Source organism: Musa acuminata, chromosome BXJ2-7 (genome assembly GCF_036884655.1).
Source record: "Musa acuminata AAA Group cultivar baxijiao chromosome BXJ2-7, Cavendish_Baxijiao_AAA, whole genome shotgun sequence".
NCBI classification, from domain to species: Eukaryota; Viridiplantae; Streptophyta; class Magnoliopsida; order Zingiberales; family Musaceae; genus Musa; species Musa acuminata.
Window position 1 is genome coordinate 8,454,572 of NC_088344.1, and position 18,106 is coordinate 8,472,677.

Here is an 18,106-nt window from a genome sequence, read left to right on the forward strand (position 1 = left end):
AGATCCCCTATTCAACCGTTCGGATCAGGCCGAACACGTTCGGAATCCGAAAACTTCCAATAGGATCCGGACAGCGAATGGCGTGTCAATGGACCCGATACCTGCTTACCCGTCAACCCTCTTGTATCGGTTCGGGCGGGTCCTCACCCGTGGGCTTACGTCCCGACATGATGCCATGGCACGCGGGGTCCTTCGTCTTGCCGACGTGGATAAGTGAGGGATACAATTGTCTTTTCGCACAAGCTATTTGAAGGCACGTGCTTCACACGAGCAAATGGTTCGGTCGTCCTGTCATTACCCCTCGGCTCGCCTCCTTCCGGTCTTCCCGACCTCTCTCGCTCATTTGGAAGGAGCAACGGTGCCCCTGCTGGACCGTAGGTAATTGTCGCCTCCACAATCTCTCCTTACTACGATTCCTCTTTGGTCTTGTTTGGATGCCTTAATTCTTTGGTGAAATTTTGATTTCTTTTCTTTCTCTTTCTAGTATTGTCTCGTGATTGTGCTGGAAAGTTAGGATAAAAAACAACCATTCCAATCTTACCATCTATTTTTTTGGAGATTTTGCATTGGGTGAACATCAAAAGGATGATTTTTTAGTCCTTTTCGGTTAAGAGGGACTAAAGGAACAATCAGGTGGTGAGCATGGTTTTGTTGGGTAATACTGGTGGCAGGCAATGAATCTTTAATGTGATTTGAGTAAACATCTTCCCAAAAGATTATGATCTTCATTTCGAGGTTACCACCTGTCATGCTCTTCTTAGACCATATTATTCTAAGAGAGTTGAAATCTACAGACCATTCATGTTCCAGTAAGGGGTATGACGGCATCTTCTTCCATCTCCCTAATTATGATACAAGTTTTGCTTGAGAATGAAGGTGGACATTGTTATGCCCTTCAATCATCAAACACATGTGGTACCCCCAGAGGTTATTGATCAAGGCAAAACAGATCATTTAGGGAACATATGAGTATGCTAAATTATATTCCATTATTATCTGTTGCACTCAAAACAGTAACCAGATTACAATGATGACAATGAGAAAAGATGAGTAGGATGATGCCATTGGTCCCAGTTCCAACAGGGGAAGGCATCTGCTGAACTTAGAGGGTTTGAATATTGGGTGGGGGAGGGTCCAGCCTCTTCAACTTGAGACCTAATGCTCCTTTCATTTAGTCCATCACCTTTGTTTCTTGTTGGTACAATGTCTTCTTCCTGCATGATCACTGCAGAGGAAAAGAAAGAGTGATTGTAGGCTTTCAATTCTTAATACTCTGCAAAAGGATAGTGTAGGACAAAATCTGGACCAAGCTCAAGAACAAAAGTATACCTGAATGGAAGGAAGCACCTCTTGAAGGCAGCCAGAGCATCCCTTTGCTAAACCAAATAATCCACCATTTAGATGACAAAAGAACAAACAGGAGGATTCTTGACTTCATAACATAAACTTATGTACTACCAGCAAGCAAAGTAGCTCACAGGGAGGACAAATTAGTTCAAAATCAATGTGCATGTCAGTACCTGCAAATTAGTTAAAAAGGCTCCACCTCTGACATCCTCTTGATTCTGTGTCATTCTCACCATCTGATTCTGTGATTACTTTGGTTGTGTCTATCAGGCTACTTAGTAAGTGCGAGACACTTGAGACACTCAGCTGTACAGTTTTCTTCCTCAATGTGACCAATACATGCAAGAAGGAAATCTATGAATCCTTCAACAAAATATAGAAGTTGGCAGTGCAAAGTACTTGAACATTTCTTGCATGTATTCTTTAACATAGTACATTTCTTGGATCATGCATGTTGTGGTTGCTATCCCAAGTCTCAATGGTGGGCACAGTCTTCATGAGTGGAATAATCTTGAAAATGGTTGTAGTCATGATTTGAACAATTTTGATGAGATCGCTCATGGCTGCTACTGCAATGAATGATTTGAACAACCCATTCGTTTGTTCCCTCAAATGACTCAAAACCTCAGAGCAATAGTTCTTATTCGTCTATGAAGTGCCCCAGATAACTGTAGCAATTTTAAAGTATGATCGATTCAAGTGGGGGAGAAACTATGAAAAATAGAAGAACAACAATGTGACAGGGAAACAAAGTTATTCAGAGATGAAATAGCAAGAAACCACCATTCATGAGCACGAGTAATTCTCCTACCAGTTGACCTTAGCTTCAACTCTGTCCCATCCCACTCCAATAAAAAAGTCATCCTCACAAAGCGGCATATTCTTCTACAGTTTTCCATCAAAACCACGATCCACTAAAAAAGATACCAGTATATCGTAGTCCATCAGCTGATGCCTAAAATACATTATCCCTCACATTTTCTTTATTGAACCTTCAGGTCTTCAATCCATAAAATACCTCATATATTTTATGAGCAACTCCTTGCTTAAAATATCTATGGAATCCACAATGGGATTTTAGTCAGATAATGGAAACTGAAGCCCTGCCATCCGGACCAACTCCTTCCTTAAAATATCTACAATGGGATTTTAGTCGGACAAAGTCTTAACCATGGTGGTATCTCACTAAAACTTCAGCAACTTTGGGCTTACTGCCATCATTCCTATATAAATTGTTCCTTTAGTCCCTCTTAACCGAAAAGGACTAAAAAATCATCCTTTTGATGTTCACTCAATGCAAAATCTCAAAAAAAAAAAAAATGGTAAGATTAGAATGATTGTTTTTTATCCTAACTTTTCAGTACTAATTGATCCGCTTACGGAATGCTGGATGATTGATGATACCTTATTGTCAGAGAACGATTTCGTAGTCCTAATGATGTATCTGGTCATTAGACTTGAGATACGAAGGATTTTCTATATGAGTACTTCATTCTTTGATATCGGACTTATAGGTTTGGAGGTTCTAGATCTAACACAATCGGTCATCGTAAGTGATAGTCAATCATTTGATGTGTGTACTAGTGATTATTATTATTGGGGTCAATCAGTATACGGTTTATCAGATATTAGATTGATGAGAAACTATAGGTACACGGTAATTGAGGACAGATAAGTCTAATGGATTGGATTCCCCTGTATCATATAGGGACTACAACGTAGTGGCCTAGTATGTCCGTAGTCGATGAGTCAAATGAATTATTATGAATATAATAATTCACTAAGCAAAAATGAGTTTTGATGGGTATAACTCACGACCAGCTCGATATTGGGACTAGAGTGTCACACACATATGATAGGCATTGCGATGAGTAGAGGTTCAGATATGAGATATCTGTCGGAGCCCCTATCTTATTGGATATCCAATAAGCCACTGAATTATTAGATCTAATAAGAGTCAATAAGAGATTATTGAATATAGATTCACTATTCTAAGAGGCTTGGGTAGTTGGATGAAGATCCAATACCCATTAAGGCAGAATCCATTATGGTTAAGTTGATATGAGACCTTTATAAACATGAGGGAATCAATGGTTCATAGGTTAGAGCATTTTTGGGTTGTCTCTCCTATTCTAGTATCCTTCTCCTCCTCATATAGCAGGCTTGGAGTTTTGAGGAGCATCGTCGCAACCCTGCTATGTGGATCGTCGCTAGAGAGGAGAACGCTTGACCTCCTTCACCCTCTCCTAGAGATCTATAGGGATTCGGGGATATACGATCTCCTTATGTAACACAATCTTTAATATATGTAATTCTCAGTTTTACGGATTTTACGCACCAATCTTCGCATGATGACGAACACATCTTTGGGAAATTGAAGATTTTCTTTTTAATGTTCTTCCACTGCGCATGTGATGTCGCTCCCTAGATTTTCCAACATATACTAGTTGCCTCTTTGAAGTATTTCAGGTATCGTTGTTAGTATTCTTTCCACCAATAATCAAAAGAGGCTACAAAGATAGGAACCGGAAGAAGAACTACAAAGAGTACCTTACAAAAAAGGCAAAACTAAAGTTTAGAGAAGCTTCAAATACATTTATGATTGGTCTCCATTTGTCAAATTCTTACGATAACATATGGGTATTAGATACTGATAGTTCTCATCACATCTGTAATTCATTGCAAGTTATGGCAAGACCTAAGAGATTGACGAGAGGTAGGATGAATCTCAAGATGGGCAATGGAGCAAAAGTTACTACAGTAGCTACCGGCGATGTCACCCTACATATGTCTGTTGGAGCTACTATTGTGTTAGATGTATGTTATTTCGTTCCTTCTATTATCAAAAATATTATTTCAATTTCATGTTTGATAGTTAGAGGATATAAATTAGTTTTTAAAAATAATAGTTGTTCAATTATATTGGATGATAAGATCTAACACTAGAGAAACATTATATAATGACTTATTTATGCTAGATATTGCTCCAAATATTATGAATATAAGTGCGACTAAGAGGAAACGAGATGAGGTGAACAGTGCGTTCATATGACATTGTAGGCTAGATCACATCCACAGAGGAAGAATCCAAAAGTTGTTGAATGATGGATACTTAGATCTATTCGACTATGAGTCATATGCGACTTACGAGTCTTGCTTTCATAGAAAATTAACCAACTCTCCATTTAGTGAAACCGGAGAGAGAGCCACTAAGTTGTTAGAACTCATACATAGTAATGTATGTGGTCCCATGTCTACTCAGGTCATGAGAGGTTATTCTTACTTCATTACATTCATTGATGATTTCTTTAGGTATGAATATGTGTACTTGATGAAGTACAAGTTCGAGACATTCGAGAAATTCATGGAATATAAGAATGAGGTAGAATACCATACTGGAAAGAGTATCAAGACTCTTCGACTATATTGAGGATATGAGTACTTAAGTATAAAGTTCACATAGTTCCTTAAGAACCATGAGATTCTATCCCAATGGACATCTCCTTATACACCTCAACTTAATGGTATAACGGAAATGAGAAATCGTACGCTGCTAGACATCGTGTCGTCAATGATGAATTTCGCCAACCTACCCATCTCATTCTGAGGATACGCTCTAGAGTCCATAACTTACCTTCTGAATAGAGTTCTGACTAAGTCAGTAGTGTCTACATCATATAAGATATGAAAATAGAAGAGGTCTGATCTTAAGATTGTTAAGATTTGGGGTTGCTCCGCCCACGTTAGAAGATACAACCACGATAAGTTGAAATCAAGAATGAAATAGTGCAAGTTCGTGGGATACCTAAAGGAAACTTGTGGGTATTATTTCTATCACTCCAAGGACCAAAAGATCTTTGTAGCCAAGAGGGCAATATTTTTTTAGAATGAACATATTTTTTGTGAAAATAGTAGGAGCATGATAAAGTTGAGCAAGGTTCGAGAACCTAGCTCAAGCACCACTCCATAGCCCAAGTTTGTTCAGGTATCTAACACACAAGTTTTAACTTTACATAGGTTTGGCAGAGTACCCCATCCTTCTGAGAGATATATGAGACATATTAGAATAATGAATGTTGAGAATATTGATTCTTAGACCTACGAGAAGACTATTACGAGTATAGACTCCGGAAAATAGCAAGAAGCCATGAATTCTAAAGATAGATTTCATGTACTCCAACAAGGTTTAGAATCTAGTTGATGTACCTGAGGGTATCGTACCCATTGGTTGTAAGTGGATCTTCAAGAAGAAGATCATATTAGATAAAAAAATAAAGACCTATAAAGTAAGGCTAGTAGCTAAGAGATATCATTAAAGGTAAGGTATTAACTATGACGAAACATTCACACTCGTAACTATACTAAAATCAATCTGAATTCTGTTGGCTATTGTAGCACACTATGATTATAAGATCCGACAGATGGACATGAAAACTATGTTTCTCAATGGCAACCTCCTCGAGGAGGTGTATATGATACAGCCTAAGAGATTCATATCTAAATAAAGTCTAAATAAGGTATGCATGTTGCTTAGGTTCATCTATGGACTAAAAAAAGCTTCCCAAAGTTGAAACATAAGATGTGATTAGGGAATCAGATCTTATGACTTCATTAATAACAAATATGAACTTTATGTGTACAACAAGGTAAATAACAACATTATCATCTTCTTGGTGCTATATGTGGATAACATCATGATCATTGAGAATGATGTAGGAATGTTCTCCATAACAAAGGCTTGGCTATTTGAATATTTTTCCATGAAAGACCTAAGGAAAACATTATATATCTTGGGGATTTGGATCTATAGAGATAGATCCAAGAGGATGCTTGGCTTATCCCAATCTAGGTACATAGGCACCATTAACAAAAGTTTTGACATAAAATATTCTAAGAGATGTCTCATACCGATGAGATATGAGATATCACTTTCTAGAAGTATGTCCCAAGAAAGGACAGACATGGATATGATGCACTATGCTTTAGCGATATGATCTATCATGTATGCTATATTATGTACTAGACTTGATATAGCATATGCTCTAAGTGTTACGAGCAAATATCAGATGGATCCAAGTTTGGAACACTAGATGGTAGTAAAATGTATCCTTAAGTACTTTAGAATAACTAATGATCATTTACTAGTACATGGAGGAAGTAGCCTTAGGGTTGAGAGCTACACAGACTCGAGTTTTCAGTTCGATGTCGATGATAACAAGTCTAACTCAGGGTATGTGTTTACCCTGAATGGAGGAGTTGTATGCTGTAAGAGTTTCAAGCAAGACACTACTACTGACTCGACCATAGAAGCGGAGTACATTGTTATAACAAAAACAGCAAAGGAGGAAGTTTGAATGAAAAAGTTTATTACAGATCTGAGAGTCGTGCTAGGCAACGAGGAGTCAATTTCCTTATATTGCAATAACAACGATACGATTGCTCAAGCAAAGGAACCCAGGTCTCATCAGAAGTCCAAGCACATTCTAAGGAGGTTCCACCTAATTATAGAGATCATGGCCCATGGAGATATAGTAATGGAAAAAGATCCATCAAAAGATAACATTGTATATCCATTAATGAAGTCGTTGTCTTAGATTGTCTTTGAGCGTCACAAGGGTCTAATAAGGATCCGACATATAAGTGATTGGCTTTAGTCAAGTGGGAGATTATTAGTCATAGGTGTCCTGCAAGTCAATCATGTGAGTGATGCTAGTCATAGGTGTCCTACAAGCCAATCACATGAGTGGTGACACGTGTGACTTGACATGCAGTCTTTTTATTAATTATTATTATTTGGTATTTTATCACTTTATGTTGTTTGTTGCTTGAATATATTGTGATGTCTATGGATATGTGAAATGAGAATCGGATCATGATGAGATCACGATAATATGATCGATTCGCCTTTAAACACAAATCATAAATAATCCCAATCATAGGTTACTCAAGAGGGACATCGAGATAACCAGACAGACTAGTGTGCTGTATATCCGTCCATATGATGGATGTAGTTGGTCTCATAACTATTTGTGTGGGGACACTAGGGATACAATACAAGTGCGCATTGGAGAATGAGTTCACTGATTGATCCGCTTACAGAATGCTGAATAGTTGATGATGCCTTATTGTCAGGCAGTGATTCCATAGTCCCAGTTGTGTATCTGGTCCTTAACTTAAGACACTAAGGATGAATGTATAAGCACTTCATTCTTTGATATCAGACTTAAATGTCTAAAGCTTCTAGATCTAGCACAAACGATCATCGGGAGTGGTAGCTAATCTTACGAGGACTATTAAATGTCGATAGAGGATTATATACTCTCGGTGTCATGAGAGGAATATCCTATGTGTTCTTGCTCAGACAAATCCCTGGCTAGGGTCATTTGGATTGAGAGAGAAATAGTTTTCTAGGAGAATCCGATTAGAGTGAGACTCAAGTAGAAACCGTATGGGTCTGACAGCACCGGGCCCAATAGACGGTCTTTAGGATATTAGATAGATAATGGACTATAGGTACATAATAACTGAGGTCAGACAAGTCCAATGGATTGGATTCCCTTGTATCGTTTGGGGATTGCGGCATAGTGACTTAGTACGTTCATAGTCGATGAGTCGAGTGAATTATTATAGAGATAATAATTCACTGAGCCAGAAGGAGTTCTGACAGTTATGACTCATGGACAACTCGATATTGGGCCTAGAGGGTCACACACACATATGATAGACGTTGCGATGAGTAGAGGTTCGGATATGAGATATCCGCCGAAGCCCCTATCTTGTTGGATATCCAATAAGCCCATGAATTATTGGATCCTATGGATGAGATCCTATAAGAGCTGATGAGAGATTATTGGATAGAGACCTACTAATTTAAAAGGCTTGGGTTGTTGGATAGAGATCCAATACCCAATAGGGTATGATCTATTTGGGTTAAGTTTATAAGGGACATATATAAATAGAAGGAAACCAATAGTTCATAGGCTAGTTGGGTTGTCTATCATATTCTTCTCCCCTTCTCCTCCTCAAATAGTAGGCTTGAAGTTTTGAGGAGCATCATTATAGCCATGTTGTGTGGATCACCACTAGAGAGGAGGACACTTGACTTTCTTCACCCTCTCTGAGAGATTTACAAGGATTCAGAGATATATGATCTCCCTAGGTAACACAATCTTTCATATATGCAGTTTTTTGTTTTGTGGATTTTACGCACCAATCTTCGCATGACAACGAACACATCTTTGAGAAATTTATGATTTTGCTCTATGTTTTTTCGCTGTGCATGTGATGTCGCCCCTAGATTTTCCTACAAGTGATCACACATATGACATGATACATACTCTTTTTATTTATTAATATTTTTTTCACTTTATGTTGCTTGTTATATATATTGTGATATTTATGGATCTATGCAATGGAAAACGGATCATAATGAGACCACGATAATGAGATCGATTCGCCTTTAAACATATACTATAAATAATTTTGGTTGTAGATTACTTAAGAGGGACATACCCATCCATATGATGGAAGCGACTGGTCTCATAGCTGCTCGTATGGGGACACTAGGGATATAGTACAAGTGCTTATTAGAGAATGAGTTCATTGATTGATCTGCTCACAGAATACTAGATGATTGATGATACCTCATTATCAAACAATAATTCTATCGTCATAGTTGTGTATTTAGTCCTTAGACTTGATATATCAAGAATGTCATATATGAGTACTCCACTCTTTAATATTGAACTTATAGGTTTGGAAGTTCCAGATCTAGCATAACTGGTGATCGAGAGTGGCAGCCAACCTCACGAGGGCAATTGAGTATCGATAAGAGAGTCATCTGCTCTCGACGTCATGAGAGGAATATCCTTTATGTTTTTGTTGAGGCAAATCCCTGGCCAGGGTTATTCGAATTAAGAGGAAAAGAGTTCTCTAGGAGAATTCGATTAGAGTGAGACTCAAGTAGATTCCATATGAGCCTGACAGCACAATGCCCGATATATAGTCTCTAGAATATTATATGGATGAGAGACTATAGATACACGGTAATTCAGAACATATAGGTCCAATGGATTGGATTTCTTTGTATCGTCTGAGGACTGCAACGTAGTGACCTAGTATGTCCATAGTCGCCTAGTACGTCCGTAGTCAATGAGTCGATAATTCACTAAGTCATAAGGAGGTCTAACATGTATGACTCATGACCAACTCGATATTGGGTTTAAAGGATCACACACATATGGTAGGTGTTGCGACGAGTGAAGATTTAAATATAAGATATCTGCTGAAGCCTCTATCTTATTGGATATTTAGTAAGCCCCTAAATTATTTGATCTTATAGATAAGATCCAATAAGAGCTAATGAAAGATTATTGGGTAGAAATCCACTAATCCAAGAGGCTCAGATAGTTAGATGGAGATCTAGTATCCAATAGGGCAAGATCCATAGGGTTAAGTTGATAGGGACCTCTATAAATAAGAGGGAACCAAAGGGGTCATAAGTTAGACTCCCTTTGGCTGCCACCTCCTATACTCCTCCCTCCCTCTCCTCCTCAGCCAACAACCCAAATTTGAGTCGTGTGGATAGTAAGAAGGGGCAACCTCTTCTTGTTCACGTGGTGCGCGTGGAGAGGAAGGTCATGTAGCTATTTGAGGAGCATTTTCATCGCATCTGCCATTTAGATCACCACTATAGAGGAGGACAGTTAACCTCCTTCATCCTCCCCTACAAATATATTAGTTTTTAGTGATATACGATCTCCCTAGGTAACATATTATTTTTATATGTGTATTTTTCGGTTTTGAGGGTTTTTGTGCACCAATCTTTGCACGACAACGAGAAACCTTTTTATACAGGAAATTTGAGATTTTTATTTTCTATTTTCCCACTGTGCATATGATGCTACCCTAGGTTTCCCAACATCCTTCTTGCCTTGTCCTAATACTAGAAACATTATTGTCGTGGTCCTCGAGTGCACGTTCTCGAGGAATTAGAGTTTGAACTCATTCACTAGTTGAGTAAAAGCACTAATAAAAAACTATTTTAGACAAGTATTGTAACATCCCTTATTTCTGAATTTTCGTATAAGTATCTATTTTAAATTTGATAAAAATTCAAAGTATGAATCTGAGAACTTATTCATAAGAGTTGGAGGATTTGTTAAAAAAAATCTGAGGACCTATATGTAAACCCTGAGGACCTAATCGTAAATATAATAAATACAAGGACTAAACTATAAAATGCATAAAAATACAAATCCCACCGTTTAAGCCTCTCTGCCTTCGTTCATAAGGAACCAGAGAAGGCAGCTACGTGGAAGCACAGGAGAAAGAAAGAAAGAAGAAGAGAAGAAAAAGGGGGAAGAAGAAGAAGAACAAAATTGGGGCTTTGAGGTTTCTTGCTCAAATCTTCTCATTTAGGGTCAAAATTCTCAAATGCAAGTGTTCTAACCCCATCCTACAGAAGTATTAGTCTATGTTCCTATATTGATTCTGAAAGATTTATGCTTAGAACCTGATATTTCTCTCTTTGGACAAAAAATCAAGGATCTAAAATTTTTTCGGTAAACTGACCCATATATACTGTTTCAGCTATAATTTTTAGCACCAAAGGTGGATTCAGGCAGGACCTAGTTCGTTTGAAATTAGACTCTTATATCTTTCTTTTGACACTGATTTTGTAGATTTTGGACACCGAATACTTATCCAAACATCTGTTTCAAATGAGCCTATAGATGCTACAGAATAGGGATCAAAATTTCTGACCTTTCGATACTAAAATACCTATAAGTCCCTGTTGGAAATTCTGATTTATACCAAACTGACTTCGTCCGAAACTAAACTTGTAGACCTTTCTTTTGACATATAGTTTGAAAATTTTGGAATTCAAATGCCTACTCTATTATCTGTTGAATCCGACCCTATGAATTCTGCAAAACAGTGATATTGTTTTTGACCTTATGTTACCAAATCAAAGGTAACTCCTTGTTGGAAACCATGATTCGTACGAAACTTGTTTCAACAGAAAATAGATTGATATATCTTTCAGCAGTAGCTTTCCTAAGGGTATTGGAGCATAATTGATAATCTAAAGTATTTGTTCAATGTGCCTCTTGAATTCTGTCAGAAATCGAGCTTTGGTCGATTTCGCGCATTCTGTTTCATTTGTTTGGAAATATATTCCATTCAGTCCCCTTCACTCAATTGAGACTTATGTTGGTGCTTGAATTCTGGTTTGATCTTGTTTGTAAATTATTTACATTCTTGAAACATTTTGTGTAACTTTCAAGCTATATCGCATTGACACATATAGGCACATGTATATCCCATTGTTCCGCATTTGCTTTCGATATGTGCCTATTCTAGTTTCATTCTTTTGGATATTGAATTCATCTAACCTTCTTATTTGAATTGAGCTATATATGATTGCTTGGAATCCGTGTATACTCTTGCTTTCATTTCATTCCAAATCTGAACACATTTGTGAGAGATTGTTGCTTGCATCGTACTGATTCGTAAAGGCACATGTACATTTTGTTGTTCCGCGTGTGCTTCCGATATATGCTATTTATTGTTCATACTGCCCTTTTGTACTCTGGTGTTGTGGGATAATGTGAACATTTGCCAGAAACGGTAAAGGGAGTTATGCATAGAGCCTGCGATGCTCTGTCGGCCCCCTCTGACTTCACCTAGACGTGGGTGGATGGAGCTCCCAGACGTGGGAGACTTCTGTCTGGTGGTCATTCAGAAATGGATGAATCACATTCTGTCTGTGGTCCCACTACACCTTCTGTATGTTTGATATGATATCCAGAGCTTTGGTTATGTGTTTCTGTACATGCTTTGGATAAGAATGATATGAATGCAACGTCAAAGACGACGTTTGAGCTTCTGTTTGGTATTTGATATTGATATGCTCCGAAATATTCCATACGCCGTTGATATGCTCCGGAACATTTCATACGCCACTGATAAGCTCCGAAACATTTCATTTGTTATTTATATGCTCCGAAATGTTCCATTCATTGTTGATATGCTTCAAAATGTTCCATATGCCGTTGATATGCTCCGGAACATTTCATATGCCATTGATAAGCTCCGATATGTTTCATTTGTTATTGATATGCTTCGAAATGTTCCATACGCCGTTGATATGCTCCAGAACATTTCATATGCCATTGATAAGCTCCGATATGTTTCATTTGTTATTAATATGCTTCGAAATGTTCCATACGCCATTGATATGCTCCGGAACATTTCATATGCCATTGATAAGCTCCGATATGTTTCATTTGTTATTGATATGCTTCGAAATGTTCCATACGCCATTGATATGCTCCGGAACATTTCATATGCCATTGATAAGCTCCGATATGTTTCATTTGTTATTGATATGCTTCGAAATGTTCCATACACCATTGATATGCTCCGGAACATTTCATATGTCATTGATAAGCTTCGATATGTTTCATTTGTTATTGATATGCTCCAAAATGTTTCATTCGTTACTGATATGCTCCAATTACTCTATGCCCCATCTGTTATGAACCAAATATGTATGATTGAAATGACAATTGTGATTCTGCACCTAATGATATTACGTCTATGAATTCGTATATTCTGCCTTGCATTTTGAAACTTTATCTCTTTGGAAATTGTCCTCTTTTGACATGGATATGTTAGTCACTTGCTGAGCTTTATATGCTCACCCCGTTGTTGTATAAATTTTTCAGGATAGCTTGTCGCTTGCTTAAATGTTAAGATCGGGCTGAGGCAGTGGAAAGCTAAAAGATTTTGGGCAGATCTTTATTAGTATATATGTTTTTGTTGTATAAGTACACTCGGCATCTAATGAAATGTTGACGATGGATCTAAACTTGTGGATGTGGTATAAGTTTAAAGGACCTCTCATGTTTAGGATTCTGGAATGTTAAGTTTAATTTGTGTAACGATATGAACTTATGGTAAACGTTGGTTTTGTGACTATATAGACTCCCACACTTGTGAATTTATGTTGTGGTTATTAATTTGATGAGTTGGGTTCATATTTTATGAATCATCGAGCAATGTGTTGTATGTTTATGAACTGCATAGGGTTTATAAATTTTTATATTATAGAGGTGAAATTTTGATCTGTATGTTTTCTTAGTGACCTCAAATGTTAGTTTGGATCCTGGATTGATTTGTTTTCTTAAATTTTAATATCATGGATATTTTTGAGGGGCGTGACAAGTATACCACTCTCTTATCGAATCCCTTAAGATGGTTAGGAAGGCACAGTATATTAGGGCATTTGAGGTATCATATATCGACATCTAAGTCGGGAAGGTAGCAATGTGCTCTACTGAGTTAGTAGCATCGTTAAAGGCTTCCAACAACGGGAGGTGAAAATTTGTAGGGATTGGCTCCTCTTGTATATTTTGAATAAATGAAGACTGACCCGATGTGGAGTCGACCTGCCCTTCACCCTTGGTTTCATGAAAGTCGTGACACATTTCTTCTAGGCGCCGATCCATTTGTTGTAATTAGATCCTCAAGAAATTAATCGTTGAGTCAATCGAGTGGGTCTCAGACTCAAGTGGAGTGGAGCAGTGGTGGGGTAGCCTATTGAATTTCACAATTGGGGAGCAGGGAGCCATCTCAACTAGTGGTTCGACGGGTCACGGATGCTCGACAAGGGCTATTAGTTTGTCAGGCAGAAGGATGCTAATGGACATTGACATCAATGGTTGTGGAATTGTCATCGATGGTTGAGACAGTGGTGTCACTTATTAGTCTAACTATGTTAGGAGTGGAGTGACTACCTATATTATGTCGAATAGTGCTTGCATCTACTAGGTGAGATTCAGGAACGCCTCAGTAGGAATGAGGAGATGGTCAGCCAACACTTGCGAAGATGAAGGTCTAGGGTCATTAAGTGAATGTCAGTATTGTAGTGGTATTTGTGGTGAGGTGGATGCATCCATATAGGGAAAGAGTGGTTATTACCCTGTTTGAGTGAAAACATTATGGGTTGGAAGAACTGTCTCACTCGGATGTTCGCGAATAGGGTCGACCTGTGGATGCTCCTATGACATCGAGCCTTAATTTTAGTGCCAAAATGTTATGAAAAAATATCATTGATGTCTTAATCAGTACAATGTGGCCTTGATTCGGATGCGAGGAGTCGCTCAGGATAGAGCAGGGATTCTCCAATCTCATTCCTACACAAGGACTAAGGTCGAGAGGGGTTTCTTGAGCCAATCTGTCCAATACTCAAGTTAGTATTTAGTTACATATTTTCTTTTTTTTTTTCTTCTCCCTCTAATCTAGAGCTAAGATTAGAGAAGGCAGTTCGTAGCTGATTCAAATTACCTCTTGATTTTCTTAAAATATTCTTGTGAATATTTCATAAGGGAGATAATTCATAATCGATCTGAATCACCTCTTATTCTTCTAGGAATATTCTTATGAATATTTCATCGAAGAGGTAACTTGATAATCTAGTAACTCAATAATTGATCCGAGTTGCTTTTTAGGCTTCGAGTATGAGAACGTTGTTTTAATATGATATTTAACGTGACGAATAATGACTAGTTGATTTTATATTCTCGAGTATAATAATATTAGTAACTATAAACTTTAGTATTTTTATCAATAATTATGGATTAATAAAACTAATAAGACAATCATCCTATCAAATGGGTGATTACACATCAACACACCACATGCAAGCTTACTTACCTCCTATTAATATTACTTACTCTCGCTCCAACCTTGAAGTGGAAGGTTGTCCTCAAAAGCTTGCTTGTACTCTAATATTTATCCTCTGACAGAGGTAGTCTGACACTTTGACTGTTGATTCAATGTGGATGCTCATGTCTCCTAATTTGGCTTGGAAAGTTACCATGCCTGAGAGAGAGGAGCACAAGCTCCACATATATGCTTCCATCACTGTATGTACTGCAGGGAGGCACTCAATGTTCAGAGTGCGCTCAGTGGTTGGTGAGGGATGAGTGTCACCATCAAGATCCTGCACCCTGACAAGGAGATTAGGTCAGAGGAGCAGCCTGTAGAAAATGGAGGAAGGTTTTCCATGGTCCACTCAATGTCTCTGTGTAGAGAAAATGGAGGAAGTGTTTTCTTTTTCTATGGTCCACTCAATGTCTTTGTGACAAAGGCAATATCAAGACCATGTGAGGAGATCACATGTCCCCATTATAGATGTTTCTTTTGCAGATTTCTCCCCTCTCCATGATTCTAGGTGGGAAGAAAGTGACAACAAGGTCTTCATTCATTGCTCTCAAGCATGTCCTGTCCTCTTGATTTATGAAGTCTTGGCATTATATACTGTCTGTCCTCTTGATTTATCAAGTATAACACTGATGTTTTATTTTTTATTTTAATTATTCGATATAATCTGATTCAAGATCATTTTCAATATAAATTCGATGTCGAAGATCAGAGCGTATTCGATAAATATTCCTTAGAGACTAAAGTAATTATGATGTGAGGAATGTTTGCTAATGCCATATCTTAAAAATACATAATATTAAGTGTCAAACAGTACATCACCACTTAATATTGACACAGGATGTCCAACTTGATATCAGGTCACACAGTTTTGCCATGATTGGAACCAAGGAAGCCTCCAAGCTTCTGAACTCTGTTCTGCACAGCTTTTGAGTCCCAACCTTTTGTGGCGTCCAGTGTGATAGATCACAACATGTCTTGGTATTGAGCACATCTGAATTGAACTCCCTGCAACCTAAACAACATTTCATTTTGGTAGCTAAATGACCAACAATTAGAACAGCAACACATAATCGCAAATGAGATATAATCAACATTACTTCAGATTCTCCTTATTCATAGCATTCCTTTTCTTATTCTTTTCAGAACATGTCTATTCCAAAACTAATGAAGTTATTGTTCAGATCTCAAACTTCTGTGGAACTTGTGCAAAACACAGCATAAATTACAACTCAACACATGCATGATCGGCCTGTTAAGTAATTGACATGTGAAGAGAGTGAATACATTATATGCCTTTCGATCTTGATCATCCAGAGCTACTCGCAAGCATGAATGAGGCAGAGAAAGAACCAACAGAGGGTGAGGACTAGAAATCAAAACATGGAGTTCCTTCATTTGGTTGCAAGGAAAGGAAGGCAGAGTTGAAGAAGAAGAAGACCATGAGGACCATCTCCCCATCACCAAGTACTAATGGTGTCAAAAGGTATCAGATCGGGTGCTAAATCTTGCGTTGCAGAAGAAGAGGAATGGCACCATGGCCCTATGTGTCTCCCTAAAGCTTTGACTGATGACATGGAGCTTCATGTTCTTCCATTATCTAGGATTTGAATTAAGAATGTGATCCTACTTTATTTCCCCTCCTTTTTCCCTAAACCCACAACATTTTGTTCCCCCCTCCCTCATCAAATCTTCCACAGTGTTCTGCCGACAATACTCTCATCATCGGGAGTCTTCCATCCATTGATGGCAACTCTCACTTTTGTGTTTCCATTGATCAGCTCCTGAAGCCTCATGAACCTGTGTTTGATGATGAAAGAATCATCCATGTTCAGCTTAACATAAGCCAAAATACTAAACGATTGTGCTGATGGAAGTAGGCAAAATCATTTCCATTTCATTGTTCAGATATGTGAGTCTCACCGAGCACTTTTTCAGAAGCAAGCTTCAGCTCAATCTCTTTTTCATATAAACAGATGAATAGTAGATAGATTGAAGCATCAGAGTGTCCTCCATTCATGTCATCCCAATCACCACAGCCATCCAGTTTTCAGCTCTGCATACTGGATTCTGCAAGTGGATCAACTTGGCAAATACAAAATCAAATTCAATCAAGGCTCAAATGTGATGTGCCCTCAGCAGATCTGAGGGAATAATCTCCCAGCTATAAAGCACTGGGGATAGCCAATAAAGTTGCTTCAAGATGTGACTCTGCTGCAACTCAAAAGTCACCTTTATTGCATCAGGTCTCACTTCTGCAGCATCTGCAGTAAGCTGTGACCTGCTGCTACTCCAGCCAAGAAGGAGAAATCATCCTTGGCTGCTTCATCTCTAAGCTTCGTGAGAGCTTATATGCAAGTGTAATAAATATATTTTGATGCCCATATAAGTTTTATTTCTTTTTTTGTTTTGTTTTGGGAGAAAAACAACAAAAAATGTTCATCGTGATCATGAATAGGAATACAAAGGAAAAGAACAAGATGCAAATTGAGATCATATTTGTCTTCGATCAAACAAAAGGAAGAACAGCAGTGAAGGGTACATGCGGTGGACCTGCGGTTCAGCTTAACACACTTTGCTCCCTCTTAGGTGCAGCAATGAAACCGAGCCGGGCCCCGGTGGCCGCACCGTGGTCTCTCGCGCATGCCGACACCCGCGAGTGAGCAGACCAGAGGCCCTTGTCGCGTCGCGTTGCGCCGCACCCATCATTTCCCCTAATTACCATCCGGTACAACAACGCTGCATAGGAAACAGGGGTAAAATCGTCATTTGGAGGATAAAGCGAGTGCAAAGGTTGGTGGTCGATCCCCTGTCTCGTACGGGCCACCGACATGGAACGATCGATTCCCATTGGTAGAACGAGCGGGTCCCGCACTTCCGACGAGCGGAGCCGCAACTTGGCGTCGTCTAAAGGACAAGTTAAATGACAAGAATACTCTCGACGGGCGCGAGAGGACCATTGAAGTGAGGGTATTATAGTAAATAGAGTCGACGCTTTTCGGGGGCATAACTGCCATTGTGTCGCCGC

The 18,106-nt window shown here is 38.5% G+C and overlaps 1 long non-coding RNA gene across 1 annotated transcript; it reads left to right on the plus strand.

Moving 5' to 3' along the window:
- The first annotated feature begins 293 nt into the window (after positions 1-293).
- On the plus strand, positions 294-13,402 carry LOC135616334 (uncharacterized). Its single transcript, XR_010488325.1, has 2 exons — positions 294-378; positions 13,080-13,402. It is a non-coding gene; the product is annotated as an uncharacterized LOC135616334 (long non-coding RNA).
- Positions 13,403-18,106: the final 4,704 nt, after the last annotated feature.